Source organism: Pseudorca crassidens, chromosome 1 (genome assembly GCF_039906515.1).
Source record: "Pseudorca crassidens isolate mPseCra1 chromosome 1, mPseCra1.hap1, whole genome shotgun sequence".
Lineage (NCBI taxonomy): Eukaryota > Metazoa > Chordata > Mammalia > Artiodactyla > Delphinidae > Pseudorca > Pseudorca crassidens.
In genome coordinates this window covers 21,347,805-21,364,547 of record NC_090296.1, presented here as the reverse complement: position 1 = coordinate 21,364,547, position 16,743 = coordinate 21,347,805, and positions in this window count along the sequence as shown.

Here is a 16,743-nt window from a genome sequence, read left to right as displayed (position 1 = left end):
CTTTTCTCCATGGAATCTGCCATAGAGTCACATATCTACAAAGAAATGATACTTGGCACTTCCCAACTACATTTCAGGGAGGATGTAGTAAGATAGGTGGAAATGCATGCCAGTTTGCGTGCAGTCTATCTCTAGTTTGCTAGTCACATTTATAGCCTACACAGAGATTCTTAATTAAGAGACAAATATTTTTATAATTTTTACAGTATTAATAAGGATTTATGAATGATTAAGTATGCATTAAGGTAGCTATTATGTGTTTGGAGACACAACTGAGGACCACTTACTAGATATTATGGCATCATTAACAAAGAATACTAAACATTTGACAAAATAAAGCTATCTGGATTATCTCTTCAGAGGCTTGAAATGATTAACTTAAGAAGTGTTGCAGAGAAATCGAAGTAACTTCCATGAATGACTAATGAGATTAAAGGCATTCTATGCAGACAGATATTAATATAAATATCATTTTCCTCAACACTTCACATAATTACATCATTTATGTTAAATTTAGATAACTTTTGACCCATACATACTAGTTCTAAATTGGTATTTCAAAACAGTTCTTAAAGCTAACACTTTCTACATTACTATGAGGCAGTGTCACATGAGAACTGCAAAGAAAGAAAGAATTGAAATATATTTAAAAAAATGGCCATTGCTTTGATTTAAAAGAAGAATGGGTGACATTTTCCTCTGTGATCTGGCTTGTTTTGTTTGGTAGCTGATTCTACTTCCTGTCGTGTACTTGGTTTTAACCTTTGGACTTCATCCTCTTTCAGCTCATTGTTTAATTACAGGGCATGGAATCCTCTGGGCTTCATCCTCAGTTTCTGCAGTTCACTCTTCACTTGACCTCACTAGCTGACTCAGAGCTCCACTTTCTCATCTTGACCTTGAGTTGGAGGGACTGGGAACAGAAGCCCAGCTCCCTTGGGCTCAGCATCTCTCCAATTTTGCTACTAGTCTGGTCCTGCCTGCTGCCACCTCCTTTCTGGTCCTTCTCATTCTGGGTCCTCTCCAGTTGCATCAGTTTCTCTGTTATTTTCTCTGCATCTGAGTCTCTTTTTTAAAGTGGTATCAAGCAAGGCAATGCTTCTCAAATTTTATTTTGGTGCCACTCTCCTGATTTTTGCCATTCAATTTCCACTTATATTGTTATTAAATGATACACTATTTTTAAATTAAATGAACTCATTTTTTTTTACTAGCTTTTTAAAAATTCAAAGTCGTTTGAAAGCAAACCTCATATCCCTCTACTGTATGGAAAAGGAATATTCCTTACCTTACAAAAGAGTAGCTACAGAATGAAATTTAATGAAGACAAAAATCATATGATCAAAGTCTCTCCAAATATTGTTTCAGGCCTGAGGACTATTCTCTGATAATAATGGAGACTACCAAGTGGTAGAGTGAAGTTACTGAACATAGTGACAATAAACTGAGTTCTCTTCTTTCCATAATCAGAATGCCTAAAAGATAACCAAGATCTGATGACGGTGACAAATTGAGACAGCAATGCAGAATTTCCCTACCCTCAAATTCCTAACACAATTTTAAAAGCCAGCAATAAACATTTAATATAATAACCACTAGCAACTAAATAAGGAAAGGGGCATGAGAACACAATCAACTTCCCAAACTAATGATGCGGGGTGGGGGGTGGCACAGGAGATTCTGGAACAGGGTAGAAGGGTGCAGAAGAGTTTAGCTCCTTACCCTAACCCTGGTCCCCAGAAACCATAGTGATGTGATGATTCTCCTTACTTCCTCGTATGAAGAGAAATGAAAAAAAAAGATCTTAAAATAACTTCCATTTTAAGGGATAAATATTCCTAGTTTATGACTATGTATGAAATATTTTATATAAGGGTGTTCTGGTTAGCTTTCAGTATTTCTTTTTTGCCATGCTACTTCATAAAACACAGAATATAAAAATTATTAAGGTAAGTCCTGATCATAAGGAAGGTATGTACTGACCATTTCCATGATTAATTGAAAAGTCTTTATACTACAAAGTGCTTGCCTATGTGGTTTCTGAAGTTCATTTTAATTTATATACCCTAGACTATGCTCAGGTTCAGTTACAGAATCCTTTAATAAAAAGAGTTGCCAAAACTTTACGCTACTCTAAAGGAAGTCCTTCCAAGCTGAAATTTTACAAAGCACATCTTATAGGTGATGATATATTAAATAAAAGGTTACTTTAACAATAATTTTTTTGCCAGCACAGCTTCAATGCCATATAAATGTTTCCTATTCAATTACCTGCTCACATTTTTCATCCTCACTGATTTTGCAATGATCAGAGTATTTCTCTTAAACCCCACTACATTAATCCATCAAAGTGCTTTTTTCATTAGGTGATGACTTTTCCCACCCAGAATATTGCCAGGGAGGATGATGACATTTCCTATTGTTCTGCCTCTAGACCGTTGCTTGTGAGTATATTTTTATTCCTCTAACCTCCCATTATTCAAGAATCATAAGGGATTTACTGTGCAGAAGGTAAAATTGGAAACGAACTAGAATCAGATTCCTTAAATCCTTCAAAGGAAACTGTCTATCCTCAGCCCCTTGCAGAGTTACTTAATCACCTTTTCATTGGTTAATTACTCAATGCATTTAGTAACTGGAATGTTCATTCAATGCAGTCAAGCTCAAAAATTTAAAAATAATAATAAACAGTCTGCATTACAGTAGGCATCAGAACATCAAAAAAAGATATCAAAAGCTCCTCTAAGAAGGTTGATGGCTGAAGAGGATAAACAAAATCTCTTGAAAGACTGAACTCAACAATACAGCCCCCTGTACCAGAATGTGGGCAAAGAACACTTTTTTTTTTTTAACTTTCTCATTGTTGGTTTCTTCTTTTGTTTATTATCTTAATATTTTGATGACATAGAGTTAACTGGTTTGCCAGGAACAACCACAAGTTTCCATCAGAAGAAGGAATTATAAACAATTGCAGCAGAGTTCTATTCTGGATTGGTACTGAGAACAATGGCCTCTGTATTGAATTGAGAGGAAGAAAAAGATATCTGTTTCCAAAAAAATTTTTTTTGGCCTCCTAAAACTCCTATATTTGCATCATTCCCTCTTTAATATCTCATTGAAGGTTTACACACCTTGGCCTTTTGACAGACTGTGAGAATACTTGATGGGGAGGCTAGGTCAGGTTTGACCAATCTGTTATTTTTTATTTTTTTACGGTATGCGGGCCTCTCATTGTTGCGGCCTCTCCCGTTGCGGAGCACAGGCTCCAGACGCGCAGGTCCAGTGGCCATGGCTCACGGGCCCAGCCGCTCCGCGGCATGTGGGATCTTCCCGGACCGGGGCACGAACCCGTGTCCCCTGCATCGGCAGGCGGACTCTCAACCACTGCACCACCAAGGAAGCCCTAATCTGTCATTTTGAAAAAGTAAGAAGGGTGGGAAGAGTAGGGTCATAGGAAATCTGAAGTATTGTATCAACTATTTTCCAATTTAGCTTAGACTAGTTCTAAGCTCGTCTAGAACAAGTCCTGAAGTAATAGGTATTTACTGAGTTCTGTACTGGAAAGTAGACTACTGCAGGAAGCAGCTTTCTTTCTTTACAGAAATACATGTTAGCCGAGAGAATGCATAAATAAAATGTAGTGTGCTGCAGAGTAAGATGGTGACTCTTCATGCGAAGGAGGTTTTGAAAAGGGAAAGTTCAACATGAGCTAAAGCAGGCAGAGACACTTCCTTGGAGGAGTGACAATTAACCAGACCTTACAACACAGGCAGGATTTCCTAGGCAGGGATTGTGTTTTGGATGTCTTGAATGGGAGGTAGAGAGGAGGGCAGAATGAGAAAGCAAATAAGAGCAGGGAATCTAATAATGGTTACAACTGGGTAGAGCAATTCTTGCTTTCTCAAGTCTGGATTTAACTCCTAAAGCCCTGCCTGAAGTATGGAAGGAATGGAAGAAAAATTGGGCTTTAGACAGCGAATAAAAATGTCTAGAGACATTGCCCAATTTTATTCATTAGGTGTGTGTTCATTTAGTTAGTAATTGAATATAGGTAGATATTCATGACTTGATGGATGAAAGAGGACCAGGAATGGCCCAAAACTTCATGCTTGAAATATAGTAAATGGTCCATTGAAATATGGTACATTTGTTGCTCTGAACCTCAAACTCTCCTTAGACTTGGTAAGTCTTATGACAATTTCTGCAGATATTGTTTTCTGGGTTTCATTTGTTTTTCTTCTGGGGCTGCTTTCAATATTAGAAGCTGTTGTGTTGAATGCTGCTCAAGAAATTGAAAAGGGATGGGATTACAAATGTAGATATTTGATACAAGAGATTAAACCTAAACACACAGGTCAAATGTAAGACTAGATATATGTGCACCAAGAGGAGAACAATAAGGTCTCATAAGGCATGTGAAAAATGCTGAGTTTGTTCTAAAATATACATGAGGGTGAGTGTGCATTTTGTGTTTAACATTGGGGATTATTAACAGGATAAAGCTAGGGAGTAGTCTCTCCTTCCCTTATTTCACATTGTTTGGACCTTCAGGAAGCTTTTCTTGATTCCCAATATAAAGTATTAACCCTTAACCACATGACACCATCCACCCAAACCCACATCCCTCTGTAGCATATCTTCCTGAGATATTTATTCATGACAACATCACTGTGAAATGATTTCATTTATTGCCTTTGTTTCGCAGTAGACTAAAACTCCATGAAAGCAGAGAATTTAATTACCTTGGTTATTATATGTAGAACAGTGTCGGACACATTGTAGCTGTTTCATAAATATTTGAGTTAACAATCATATAATTTTCTTGATCCCCTCATGTATAAAGAATGCGGAAAAATAACTGAATTTGTAGTAACACCTTCTTGATGGTTCTTTACCATGAAAACAATATAGAAAACTAAGCATAGAGGATAAAGACATAATCTCTGTTTTGAACAAAAGGAAGATGGATAATAACAATAATAGACACAAAGGGACTGAATAGTACGTATTAGAAAAGGGAAACTGAAAACTGAGCTTGCCCAATAGTAGGGGCTCATTAAATGCATAAGAGGCTTTACCATGTCTAATTTCAAAAGTTGTAGAGTGCCTTACAATTGCCTGTTAGTTATACCACTTGACTGTTCTGGCCTTTAAAAAATCCTGTCCTTAAAACATCAGAATATAGTACTTCAAGATTCATTACAACACCTTCCCTAATACAGAGAATTTATACTGTCTTATCGGGAACACACACTTACATGAAGGGACCTTACCAATCTCATTCACCACTGTTTCACAAGTGCTGAAAAGATTATCTGCCACATGGAGGGACTCGATTTCAGTCAAATTAATATAAACATTAGTTATTCAGACTGTACACTTTGGAAAATTCAGTCTTGGGAACAAACCTCCCAGTAGTTTAGGGAAAAAAGAGCCCAATAAATTAATTACATAATATCCTCTACACACAAAAACTATATGATTTGTTTTTAAAACAGTATTATTAAAATTTTAAAGACAGATCTTAGGAACAGCATAGAATTATGGAGGTAGTAAGTTTAATTAGTTAGATTTGCCCTGAATTTTAATCATCAACCTTGAGACAAATAACTTCTGGGTAAAAAATGGTTCACTTAAACAACTTTTGGGTGACTTAATTTTTTTTTTAGTTTATTGTTGTTTTTATTTTCCTCACTTTCATAGCCAATTTTAGGCTCTGGACAAAAATCTCAAAATTTACAACTGAAATTTTATAGGAAGGCCTAATATTACAAGGTTTATCCTTCAGTTTATGAGATTTAAGAGTTGTGGACAGTTTGAATTAGGTTTTGCTAGAAAAGCATCAGTGAAAAAAAAATTTTTTTTTTAAAGAAAAAGTGACTCTCCTCCTACCAATAAAACTTCTAAAAGTCAGTACATATGACTTTGTTTTCAAAAACAGACATTAAAAATGGCAGATTTAGGGCTTGTTCAGGCAAAGACTGAAAACAGAAGATAAAGGAAATTGGCTGAAATAGGAACATTTCTCCAAGAGAACTGGCAATGAAAGTGTCATAGGTCAGGTCCAGGGAAATGGTCCATGCATCCAAGATTTGTGTGCAGGGGTGTTTATTGGGGAGGGTCTCAGGAGACTCTAAAGAAAGGGCTAAAGAAAGCAGCATTGGGCAGGTAATGCTGAAGTGCAAAGCTATTGAAAGAGAGGCCTCAGATAATCCCATGGGGAGTTCCAGACCTGGCACCACCCTTCAAAAGTTGTCCCAGTTTGAGGTCAAGGCCCAGGCCCTTATACTGCTGCATGAAGCATTCATGAGATTAGGACTGCCCTTGTCAGGGGACATCATGGTGGGTCTGACTGAAGATAAGACCTGAAGAGGGACTCAGCTCTAAGAGCCATCAGGCACACCATCACCAGCGAACAGAAGAAACAACTCAGTTTTGGCAGAGAATCTGGGCTGACATCACAGGATCCAGACAGAGATTATGCTATTGAAAATGATAATATTTACAAAACCCTTCTTTTGATTTTATACAGGAAGTTCTAGTGCACACAAACACACACACACACCCCACAAAAAATAAAGACATGTTGCCTCCTTAAAAAAGAAAAACAAGGGAAAGAAAAGAGAAAGCACAGCACAGGGAAAAGGAATTGTCTCAATGTGAGCTACTTGAGATAAAGGGCTCTGCCGATCTACAGACAGTTTATCACTTAAGAGTGTTTGAAAATAGTCTGACACATACAAGTGTTCAAAACTTACTGTTTGACATAATAAATGAATCAGTTGTTCCTAGGCTCTTTTAAAATCAACAAAAATAGTTTTCTATGAAAACAATAGGCAGAAACTCTCTTTTGGTTGCTTGGTTGGAAGTTTTGTAGACTCCTTTCTGTAATGCACTACTTTTTTCCCATTAAAAACAATGCCAGCCACTGCAATTGGCTCAGCAGTCTTCTCAGAAAGGAAAGGGAAAAATCATCTAAAGGGATGACTGCGTGTTCTCTTTAGGCTCGTGTTAACTTGCCCAGTGCTCTGAGTCAGAGTTTGGTTTCAAACTGGGGTTCAATCACTTAATAGTTTTGTGACCAAAACCTAGTTTCTCAACCTCTCTCAGTCTCAGTTTCCTGATTGCAAAAGTGAAATGTTACTACAAACCTTGCAGACTTGTTGTGAACTTTAATTAAAGCTATTTGTGGGGGATAGCTTCAAGATGGGGGAGGAATAAGATGGAGAGATCACCTTCCTCCCCACAAATACATCAAAAATACACCTACATGTGGAACAACTCCTAGAGAACACCTACTGAACGCTGGCAGAAGACTTCAGACTTTCCAAAATACAAGAAACTCCCCACGTACCTGGGTAGGGCAAAAGCAAAAAGAAAAAACAGAGACAAGAGAATAGGGATGGGACCAGCACTTCTGGAAGGGAGCTGTGAAGGAGGAAAGGTTTCCACACATTAGGAAGCCCCTTCACTGGCGGAGACGGGGTGGCAGAGGGAAGCTTCGGAGCCACAGAGGAGAGCACAGCAACAGGGGTGCAGAGCGCAAAGCGGAGAGATTCCCGCACAGAGAATTGGCGCCAACCAGCACTCACCAGCCTGAGAGGCTTGTCTGCTCACCCACTGGGGCTGGTGGGGGCTGGGAGCTGAGGCTTGGGCTTCGGAGGTCAGACCCCAGGGAGAGGACTGGGGTTGGCTGCGTGAACACAGCCTGAAGGGGGCTAGTGCACTACAGCTAATAACAAGGGAGTCCTAGAAGAAGTCTGGACCTGCCTAAGAGGCAAGAGAGAATTGTTTTGGGGTGTGCGAGGAGAGGGGATTCAGAGAACCACCTAAATAAGCTCCACAGACGGGTGTGAGCCGCAGCTATCAGGCGGACACCAGAGACGGGCACGAAATGCTAACGCTGCTGCTGCAGCCACCAAGAAGCCTATGTGCAAGCACAGGTCACTCTCCACACATCCCCTCCTGGGAGCCTGTGCAGCCCGCCACTGCCACGGTCCCGTGATCCAGGGACAACTTGCTGGGAGAACACACGGCGCACCTCAGGCTGTTTCAATGTCACACCGGCCTCTGTCACTGCAGGCTCGCCCCACATTCTGTACCCTTCCCTCCCCCCGGCCTGAGAGAGCCAAGCCCCCAAATCAGCTGTTCCTTTAACTTCGTCCTGTCCGAACAAAGAACAGATGCCCTCAGGTGACCTACATGCAGAGGCAGGTCCAAATCCAAAGCTGAACCCCAGGAGCTGTGCAAACAAAGAAGAGAAAGGGAAATCTCTCCCAGCAGCCTCAGGAGCAGTGGATTAAATCTCCACAATCAACTTGATGTACCCTGCATCTGTGTAATACCTGAATAGACAACGAATCATCCCAAAATTGAGGTGGTGGACTTTGGGAGCAACTGCAGACTTGGGGTTTGCTTTCTGCATATAATTTATTTCTGGTTTTATGTTTATCTTAGTTTAGTATTTAGAGCTAATTATCACTGGTAGATTATATTATTGATTTGGTTGCTCTCTTCTTTTATTATATATATATATATACTATATATAATATATATTATATAGATATACATTTTTTTTCTCTTTTTGTGAACATGTATGTGTATGGTTCTTTGTGTGATATTGTCTGAATAGCTTTGCTTTTACCATTTGTCCTAGGGTTCTGTCTGTCCGGTTTTTTTTGTTTTAGTATAGTTTTTAGTGCTTGTTATCATTGGTGGATTTGTTTTTTGGTTTGGTTGCTCTCTTCTTTTCCTTTTTTATTATGTTTTAATTTTTTTTAAGGATCTCATTCATATTTCATGGAGAAATTAAAACCTTTACAGGCAAGCAAAAGCTAAGAGAATTCAGCACCACCAAGCCAGTTTTACAACAAATGCTAAAGGAACTTCTCTAGGCAGGAAACACAAGAGAAAGAAAAGACCTACAATAACAAACCCAAAACAATTAAGAAAATGGTAATAGGAACATACAAATCAATAACTACCTTAAAAGTAAATGGATAAATGCTCCAACCAAAAGCCATAGACTGGCTGAATGGATACAAAAACAAGACCTTATATATGCTGTCTGAAAGAGACCCACTTCAGACCTAAGGACACATGCAGACTGAAAGTGAGGAGATGGAAAAAGATATTCCACGCAAATGGAAATCAAAAGAAAGCTGGAGTAGCAATACTCATATCAGACAAAATAGACTTTAAAATAAAGACTATTACAATAGAAAAAGAAGGACAATCAAGGGATCAATCCAAGAAGAAGATATAACAATGACAAATATTTATGCATCCAACATAAGAGCACCTCAATACATAGGCAAATGCTAACAGCCATAAAAGGGGAAAGCAATAGTAACACAATCATAGTAGGGGACTTTAACACCCCACTTTCACCAATGGACAGATCATCCAAAATGAAAATAACGAAACTCAAGCTTTAAATGACACATTAAACAAGATGGACTTAATTGATATTTATAGGACATTCCATCCAAAAACCACAGAATACACATTCTTCTCAAGTGCTCATGGAACATTCTCCAGGATAGATTGTATCTTGGGTCACAAATCAAGCCTTGGTAAATTTAAGAAAACTGAAATTGTATCAAGTATCTTTTCCAACCACAACACTATGAGACTAGATATCAATTACAGGGAACAAAAACTGTAAAAAATAAAAACGCATGGAGGCTAAACAATACACTATTAAATAATCAAGAGATCACTGAAGAAATCAGAGAGGAAATAAAAAAATATACTGAAAAGGGAATTCCCTTGTGGTGCAGTGGTTAAGAATCTGCCTGCCAATGCAGGGGACATGGGTTCGATCCCTGGTCCTGGAAGATCCCACATGCCACGGAGCAACTAAGCCCGTGCACCACAGATACTGAGCCTGCGCTCTAGAGCCTGCGAGCCACAACTACTGAAGCCCATGCACCTAGAGCCCATGCTCCGCAACAAGAAGCCACTGCAATGAGAAGCCCGTGCAGCACAACGAAGACCTGATGCAGCCAAAAAAAAAAAAAAAAAAAAATACGTTGAAGCAAATGACAATGAAAACACGATGACCCAAATCCTATGGGATGCAGCAAAAGCAGTTCCAAGAGGGAAGTTTATAGCAATACAATCCTACCTCGAGAAACAAGAAACACCTCAAATAAACAATCTAAACCTATACCTAAAGCAATTAGAGAAAGAAGAACAAAAAAATCCCAAAGTTAGCGGAAGGAAAGAAATCATAAAAATCAGATCAGAAATAAATGAAAAAGAAATGAAGGAAACAATAGCAAAGATCAATAAAACTGAAAGCTGGTTCTTTGAGAATATAAACAAAATTGATAAACCATTAGCCAGACTCATCAAGAAAAAAAGGAGAAGACTCAAATCAATAGAATTAGAAATGAAAAAGGAGAAGTAACAACTGACATTGCAGAAATACAAAGGATCATGAGTGATTACTATAAGCAACTCTATGCTAATAATGGACAACCTGGAAGAAATGGAAAACTTCTTATAAAAGTACCACCTTCCAAGACTGAACCAGTAATAAATAGAAAATATAAACAGACCAATCACAAGCACTGAAACTGAAACTGTGATTAAAAATCTTCTAACAAACAAAAGCCTAGGACCAGATGGCTTCACAGGTGAATTCTATCAAATATTTAGAGAAGAGCTAGCACCTTTCCTTCTCAAACTCTTCCAAAATATATTAGAGGGAGCAACACATCCAAACGCATTCTACGATGCCACCATCACCCAGATACCAAAACCAGACAAAGATGTCACAAAAAAAGAAAAGAGAGGCCAATATCACTGATGAACATAGATGCTAAAATCCTCAACAAAATACTAGCAAACAAAATCCAATGGCACATTAAAAGGATCATATGCCATGATCAAGAGGGGTTTATCCCAGGAATGCAAGGATTCTTCAATATATGCAAATCTATCAATGTGATAAACTATATTAACAAATTGAATGAGAAAAACCATATGATCATCTCAATAGATGCAGAAAAAGTTTTTAACAAAATTCAACACCTATTTATGATAAAAACCCTGTAGAAAGCAGGCATAGAGGGAACTTACCTCAACATAATAAAGGCCATATATGACAAACCCACAGCCAACATTGTTCTCAATGGTGAAAAACTGAAACCATTTCCACTAAGATCAGGAACAAGACAAGGTTGCCCACTCTCACCACTATTATTCAACATAGTTTTGGAAGTTTTAGCCACAGCAATCAGAGAAAAAAGAGAAATAAAAGGAATCCAAATTGGAAAGAAGAAGTAAAGCTGTCACTGTTTGCAGGTGACATGATACTATACATAGAGAATCCTAAAGATGCTACCAGAAAACTACTAGAGCTAATCAATGAATTTGGTAAAGTAGCAGGATATAAAATTAATGCACAGAAATCTCTTGTATTCCTATACACTAATGATGAAAAATCTGAAAGAGAAATTAAGGAAACACTCCCATTTACCACTGCAACTAAAAGAATAAAATATCTAGCAATAAACGTATCTAAGGAGACAAAAGACCTGTATGCAGAAAACTATAAGACACTGATGAAAGAAATTAAAGATGATACAAACAGATGGAGAGATATCCCATGTTCCTGGATTGGAAGAATCAGCATTGTGAAAATGACTATACTACCCAAAGCAATCTACAGATTCAATGTAATCCTATTTAACTACCAATGGCATTTTTCAAAGAATGAGAACAAAAAAATTCACAATTTGTATGGAAACACAAAAGACCCTGAATAACCAATGCAATCTTGAGAAAGAAAAATGGAGCTGGAGGAATCAGGCTCCCTGACTTCAGACTATACTACAAACCTACAGTAATCAAGACAGTATGGTACAGGCACAAGAACAGAAATATATATCAATGGTACAGGATAGAAAGCCCAGAGATAAACCCACCCACATATGGTCACCTTATCTTTATGAAGGAGGCAAGAATATGCAATGGAGAAAAGACAACCTCTTCAATAAGTGGTGCTGGGAAAACTGGACAGGTACATGTAAAAGAATGAAATTAGAACACTCCCTAACACCATACACAAAAGTAAACTCAAAATGGATTAAAGACCTAAATGTAAGGCCAGAAACTATCAAACTCTTAGAGGAAAACATAGGCAGAACACTCTATGACATAAATCACAGCAGGATCCTTTTTGACCCACCTCCTAGAGAAATGGAAACAAAAACAAAAATAAACAAATGGGACCTAATGGAACTTAAAAGCTTTTGCACAGCAAAGGAAACCATAAATAAGACGAAAAGACAACCCTCAGAATGGGAATAAATATTTGCAAATGAAGCAACTGACAAAGGATTAATCTCCAAAATATACAGGCAGCTCAATAGCAAAAAAGCAAACAACCCAATCCAAAAATGGGCAGAAGACCTTAATAGATATTTCTCCAAAGAAGATATATAGATTGCCCACAAACACATGAAAGGAGGCTCAACATTACTAATCATTAGAGAAATGCAAATCAAAACTATAATGAGGTATTATCTCACACCTGTCAGAATGGCCATCATCAAAAAATCTAGAAACAATAAATGCTGGAGAGGGTGGGGAGAAAAGGGAACCCTCTTGCACTGTTGGTGGGAATGTAAATTGATACAGCCACTATTGAAAGCAGTATGGAGATTCCTTAAAAAACTAAAAATAGAACTACCATACGACCCCACAATCCCATTACTGGGCATATACCCTGAGACAACCATAATTCAAAAAGATTCATGTACCATATTGTTCACTGCAGCTCTATTTACAATAGACAGGACATGGATGCAACCTAAGTGGCCATTGACAGATGAATGGATAAAGAAGATGTGGCACATATATACAATGGAATATTAGCCATAAAAAGAAATGAAACTGAGTTATTTGTAGTGAGGTAGATGGACCTAGAGACTGTCATACAGAGTGAAGTAAGTCAGAAAGAGAAAAACAAATACCATATGCTAACAGATATATGGAATGTAAAAAAAAAAAAAAAAAAGGTTCTGAAGAACCTAGTGGCAGGACAGGAATAAAGATGCAGACATAGAGAATGGGCTTGACTACACGGGGAGGGAAAGGGTAAGCTAGGACGAAGTGAGAGAGTGGCACGGACACATATACACTACTAAATGTAAAATAGATAACTAGTGGGAAGAAGTCGCATAGCACAGGGAGATCAGCTCAGTGTTTTGTGTCCACCTAGAGGAGTGAGATAGGGACGGTGGGAGGGAGATGCAAGAGAGAGGAGATATGGGGATATATGTATATGTATAGCTGATTCACTTTGTTATACAGCAGAAACTAACACACGATTCTAAAGCAATTATACTCCAATAAAGATTTATTTTAAAAAAATAAATAAAATCAGAACTAATTTAATCCTTAAAAAAAAGCTATTTGCAGAGCTAAAAAGATACTTGGAAAAGTTTGTTAACAATTATATTGAAGTGGGAAATTTATTTACACAAAACCTAGAACTCATAAAGAAAAACTTTGTGTGTGGTATATTTTTTAACTTTGCAGAGCTTCAATTTCTAAAACAAGAATATATTTGAAACATTTAACAGAAGGCTAATATTTTAAATACACCGAAGCTTTTTATGAAATACTGAGGAAAAGGCCAAGAACCCAATTAAAAATTGAGAACAGACATACAGATGTAGCTCCAAGAAAACAAAATATAAATGATATATAAATATATATATATATACACACATATAAATTTATGGTTACGGTTCATTATAATGCATAATTTAAAAATAAATAGAAATAATAATGTGATATGTTTTCACTTTTCAAAAAGCAAAATCTAAGAAAGATAAAAGAAGTTACAGCATATACTGTATCAGTGACAGTCCAGTGGTTCAGGTTCTTGGTTGATAGAAGTGTAAATTAGTGTGACCTCATTGGAGAATAATTTGAAATTAGGTATTAAATTTAAAATAAACATTCTTTTACTCAGCAATTTAATCTCTAGGAATGTATATTACTGATAAATTTGTGCCTCTATAAATATTTTTTGCAGCATTATTTGTAGCAGGAAAAGACCAAAAACAAGCTGTATTTACCTTAGGAAGGCATTCACTCAATAACAACATATATGTTGTCATTACATGTATATACATACACACACATATATATATACATATATAGATGAATTTATGTTCTGAAAACAAGGAAGTTTTATATATTGCTGTGGAAAGACATAAAGATAAATTGTTAAGTAAAAAATAAAAGATATGGAAGACTGTAAAATATACTTCAGTTATGTAAATAATTATATAAGAATATGCATATTTGTAGACAAATTATATTGAAATAAAAGAAATTGGAGGTTTATCTGCAAATATTTGCCTCTGAAAGAAGAAACTGGGGTCCTGGGATGAGAAAGAGACATACTTTTTCATTGTATACACTTTATACAGCTTGATTTATGAAGTATATACATACATTGTTTTTAAATTTAAAGTATAGTTACTTAAAATGAGAATTTCACAGGGCACTTACTTAGTTTATCTCATTTAATGCTGTATCACTATTACCTGGAGGTTAGCCTAGCACATAGTAAACATTCAATATTGTTGAATGAATCCACACTTAAAAATTACAAAAGAAAGTTAGGATTCCTACTACATCCTCCAGCCCAGATTATTCTCTTGAGTTCTAGAAATGCATCTCTACCCGAATGTCCCATAGCTACCTCATACTCAGCACATTCAAAACCTGCATCCATAGTCACCTCTCCTCTAATATCCTCCTCATCTTTTAAACTCCATCTTACTTAATAGTATTACCATCCACTGAAAACAGCAGCCAAGATTTTGATCCCTTTTATCACTAATGTTATTGACATTGACTTAGTTCACTTAAGCTATTGCAATAGAATCTTTCCTCTCTTCTTTGCAATATAGATTTATACAGCTGGAGGGAGGTTTCTGAAGTGCAATTATCATCATATAACTCCTGAGTTTACAACTCTTTCACAATCTCCCACTACCTGCAGGATAAAGACCCAAGTGCTGCATATGGCCTATGTGGTGTTCCATGTTTGATGTCCTTCCCAACTGTGCAGTCTTACCTATGAGCACTCCTACAAACACTGAACTACTTTTATTCTACTTGTGACATGTTATTTCATGCCTATATGCCTGTAGACACTCCTCCCTCTGGCTAAATTACCCACTCTCCGTTTTTATCTTAGAATATACTATCTCAACTCAATGTACAGTAGAGGTGTTGTGTCTTTTGAGAAGACATTAGTCAGACCAGCTATTCTCATATTCCCAAATGCGCTTCTATTACTACACTTACAAAACAATGAGATAACTCTCTGCATGTCTGGTTCTTCACTAGACTATCATTTAGGGTGTTGAGTAATAATAGTACTGAGCTGAAAGAAAATACAGAGGTCACTGTAGGTAAACATCAGGTGGGCAAAGTTGGAACTGATGGAATAAAAGCCATAACTTACAGAAAGGAGCTAAAATTTATTTTCTATTATATGCAAGTCATTGTGACTTTCCCAAAAACTTCCCAAATTTTTGTTAATAATATCTTTATTAAACTCTCCTGAAATTACCCATTTTGACAGAGCCATCTCTTTTCTGCCAGCCCCCTGACTGAAATGCAATCTCATTCAAAATTGATGATTGTGAGTTCATATTCATAGTAATTACTAAGCTGTGTTAAATTACTAATGTGTTTTTCCCAATAGTTCTTGTTAAAAATAAAGTAATTGAGAGTGTATCCTCAGTTACTTTTTTTTGTATGAGAGATTTTGTAAGAACTAGTTTATAAGGCAATTCACACTTCTGAGGACAATTTTGTGAAAAGTTGTTACTCATATTCTGGCACACAGGTTAAATCTTATGGAGAAACTACTTCATCTTTCCCCTCACTTCTTATAGTCTCTGCCCTTTGCTCTAATCCTCTTCTCCTGCCCTCAAGAAACCCACATCTTTATGTATCTATAAGCATAGAATTATCCATCAATGTATTCATTTAAAACTATTTTCCCCATCTAATTTACATTATTGGCTATAAGGATTGAGATCATTTATCAGAATTCAGTCTCCTTTGTGTAAGGCTAATATCAAGAAAATTCCAAAAAGAAACAATTCTTTCAAATTCAACATTTCTGTTAATGCTCAAACCCTGCTAATATTTTATGAGAATTATTGATATAGAAATGAAGAAGGAAATTTTTCATCTATATTGATTACTAGTCAAACTATAATTATACAACCAATTTTAACCAAAGAACTTTTATTGTTCCTGTCAGTTCTAGGTGAGAATATCTTTGATTTTGTGACTTATTTAGTTGATAATGTTGAAATATGGAAAACTAATGCTAAAATGATAACACTTTAAATTAGCAAAAATAGAATTAAAAAAGAGAAACTATTCTATGTAATAAAAAGAACTAATTAGATTTGTTTCTTTAATGGAAGAAAATTAATATCAGTTGAGCACAATATACTAGATATTGTTTAGTATTTTCAGGTAGCATTTCATTTAATCTCCACAGCAATTTTCTGAAAAAGTATTACTATTTTTCTTTTGTTGTTGAAGAAATGATGGCTCAGAGAGATTTTGAATCTTGACAACCATAGTGGGCAGGTCAGTATTCAAATCTCAGACTCTAGATGTATTTGTTACTGTAGCATTACTACCTGCTGTAATATCTCCCAAATCCTGATTTTTTTTTCCTTT